The sequence below is a fragment of the Cricetulus griseus genome (genome assembly GCF_003668045.3).
Source record: "Cricetulus griseus strain 17A/GY chromosome 1 unlocalized genomic scaffold, alternate assembly CriGri-PICRH-1.0 chr1_0, whole genome shotgun sequence".
In the NCBI taxonomy this organism is placed as follows: Eukaryota; Metazoa; Chordata; class Mammalia; order Rodentia; family Cricetidae; genus Cricetulus; species Cricetulus griseus.
In genome coordinates this window covers 192,602,464-192,605,625 of record NW_023276806.1, presented here as the reverse complement: position 1 = coordinate 192,605,625, position 3,162 = coordinate 192,602,464, and positions in this window count along the sequence as shown.

Genomic DNA, 3,162 nt, shown 5'->3' with positions numbered 1-3,162 from the left:
GAACATTTATTGTCCGTGGCCTCCATGAAGCCTCACTGAAGGATTCCCTCTCGTCTAGCAGCTGAAGTAACTTGGGCGTGTTACTGACTATGTCTGGGATTTAGCTTTTTCTTTCTGTTAAAAAGGGTTTGTTTTTCATTGCTTTCAGACTGCTTACCTCAAATGGCTCCTGGGTGTCCTCAGGGAGGACACAAAGGCGTTCCAGTTGCAGACCTGGATGCTCTTCCATGAGGACAGTGAGTCCAGTGACACTGGAACCAGGGTATCTGCCAAAGCCACCCTGCCCTTGCTGCCTTTTCCTGCCTCTCTGGTGACAGCTAGCCCTGCTTGGGTACTGAGGCGGCCTTATATTCCGGAGCGACTGTACTCCCCTCTCCCAGCCCTTGGTTCCTCTGTGTCTCCTACCGGCTCTTGTCTTCCAGCCTTCCAGCCCTGACAGGGAATTCTTGGTAGGCAGACAAGTTTAGAAAACATCACAGGAGACAGGGGACAGGAATGAGTTTCTGGTGTCTGATTCACACACCTTTACTGTCTTAAATATGTGGTTAAGAGTCCAGTCTACCCTGTTTTCAAGGAGACATGGCAAGAGGTCCCCTCTGAGGCTGCCCACAGACACTTCCCCACCATTGTTCACTGTCCCGCACCATTGGGGTGGTCCCTCCTGCTCCATCACTGCCTCAGACCACCCCCAAAGGGGATAAAGTATCATCTGTGGTTGGATCTAATCATTAGAACAGCATCTGGGTAAATTTTCACTCTGCTTCATTATTCACTCAAACCTTTTCTGTAGACCCGAGAGGCTCTTGGATATTGATAGGGAAGGTTTAGTTGGGATAGAACAGTCCTAAGCCAGGGTGTTTAGGCTTCCTCCTTGATTCATGCTTATAGCAGCACAGGAAGCTAGTTTATCTCCCTGACCTGAAGCAGGACAGAGTCACTGGCTCCAGCATTATCCTGTTGGGAGCAGAGTTCAGGGGAAGCACAAACATGGGCCCAATAAACCGAAGACTCTCTGAGTGGAAGAGATTTAGATCTTAGACATCTGGACTCTGTTCTGTAGATGAAGCTGAAGCTATGGAGGTAAAAGCAGCTGACTGAGGGAGAGAGCAGAGGAAGGGGGAGAAGAACAAGGATGACTGGGGGGACCCAGATATGGAACTGGCCAGATCTTATCACCTTATCACCTTATCACCTGACCTTATCACCACCTATTTCCTCAAGATTCCCAGCCTGGCTCCACTGACATTTTGGGCTGGATGGTCCCTCACCATGGGGGGATGGTTGTCCTAAGCACTGGGGGGTATTAGCTGTGTCCCTGGCCTCGAGATACCAGTTAGAACCCTCATCCAATCTATGACAAACAAAGATGTCTCTAGATATGACAAATGTCCTCCTGGAGCAAAGTCAGTCCTGGTTAAAACATGATGTTCTTTTAGCTTAACATTTCAACACGTGCTGTGGCATTCTTACGGTCGATAGGTCTGTCTCGTGTTTCAGTTTGTAATTCTTTGAGTGGAAAGATGGTTCTTTATTGAGCTTTTTGTTGCTTACCTTGCATAGCATTTGGCATGTGAGAAATGCAATGAATGTCTTTAGCAAAGGAATGAGTGGCTGAGCCAACTATGAGCCTCTGAGGACAACCTTTCATTTGCTGGCTAGCTAGTATTCCACTAAGCATCAGGCTGGCATCCTCTGGCAGGATTGAGTGGGCGAATGTCCTAATGACCTTCTTCCTGATGATGGTTGTGAGGGTCCTGATTCTCTGCTTTGCCATCCACCATCACAATCCATAGCAGGCCTCCTCTCAGCTGCTCTCTGAATCCTGCAGGCTTAATTACGTAACTTCTTTTCATTCTTGGGAAACCTCAGAAGAGCCTCTTCTCACTGGGGAAGAGGCTAACACCACTAACATTCAGAAACATTGAAGCTTGAAGATCAAGTACCCAAGCACAGTTACAAGAAGCCATTCGAGCCATGGGAGAGTGTGTGTCACCAAGTCATGAAGTTTGGGCACTGGAAAAAGTCAAAAGTGAAATATAAAAGGGACCATCTCTACCACAAATCTGATTGCATTTTTCTTAACCCCACACATTTTTAGCACTGCTGACTCTGCTAAAGTGACAATTCTTTTTCTGTTTTCTAAATGGTAAATCCTGAAGAGTGTGGAGCCCTCTTTCAGGATTAACAACAAAGGACAACAATAACCACAACGAAGAGTTCTTGTCGCTTCCAGAGGAACTTCTGTGCCTGACAGTAAAGTTCAGCTTCCATTAGGGAAGAGGAGGGGGTCAGGGGGGTGGATAAGAAGGGGAAAGGGATAGCCGTGGTCACAGTATGTTACTTAACAATGTCACAATGCGCTGGGCGTGGTGGCACAAGCCTCTGATTCTAGCACACGTGAGCCAGAGGCAGGAGGATCAAGAGTCCAAGACCAGTCTCACCTTCATAGTGCGTTAAGACCAGGCTGGGCTACACGAGACTCGGGTCCAGCAAACAAAGTCACAAGGAAACCCATTATCTTGTGCAGTCAGTTATATTGTCTAGATAGCTTTTATAAGAGAATTAAAAATTAAGGCTGACTTTACATGTCAGTTCATTCAAAGGGACCAGCTGGGCATCGATAGTGAAAGGGGACATGTTTAAAGCAGCAATAAAGATAAAAAGGGAGTGAAGAGAGGAGCAAGAGGGGAATATTATAGCAGAAGGTGACTAGACAGCACCTTAGAAATAAATTCAGGAGATAGTGAGGAGGCTCAGGGCTAAAAGTGCTGGCCACTTGATGTGCTCTATTTGGCTGACATCCCCGGGAGGCCTGCCCTGTTCTGAAGGGAAATGGAGGTGGGAGTGGATCTGGTGTGGGTGGGGATATGGAGGGGGGGACTGGGAGGAATGGGGGGAGAGGGAACTTGGTCTAGATGTAATATATGGGAGAAGACTTTAACAAAAAGGTTGCTGTCTACTTGCAAGCCTGATGAGCTGAGTTTGATCCCTGGAACCTTTGCAAAGGTGACGAGAGAACTGATTCCTCAGAGTTATCTTCTATTGTGGTGCTTGCACCTGGATACACACAAATAACAACAGTTATTAACAGTATGTTATTATGTGATATACAGTATTATTAATTATATGATCTATAATAATATGTTAAGATAGTATAATTAT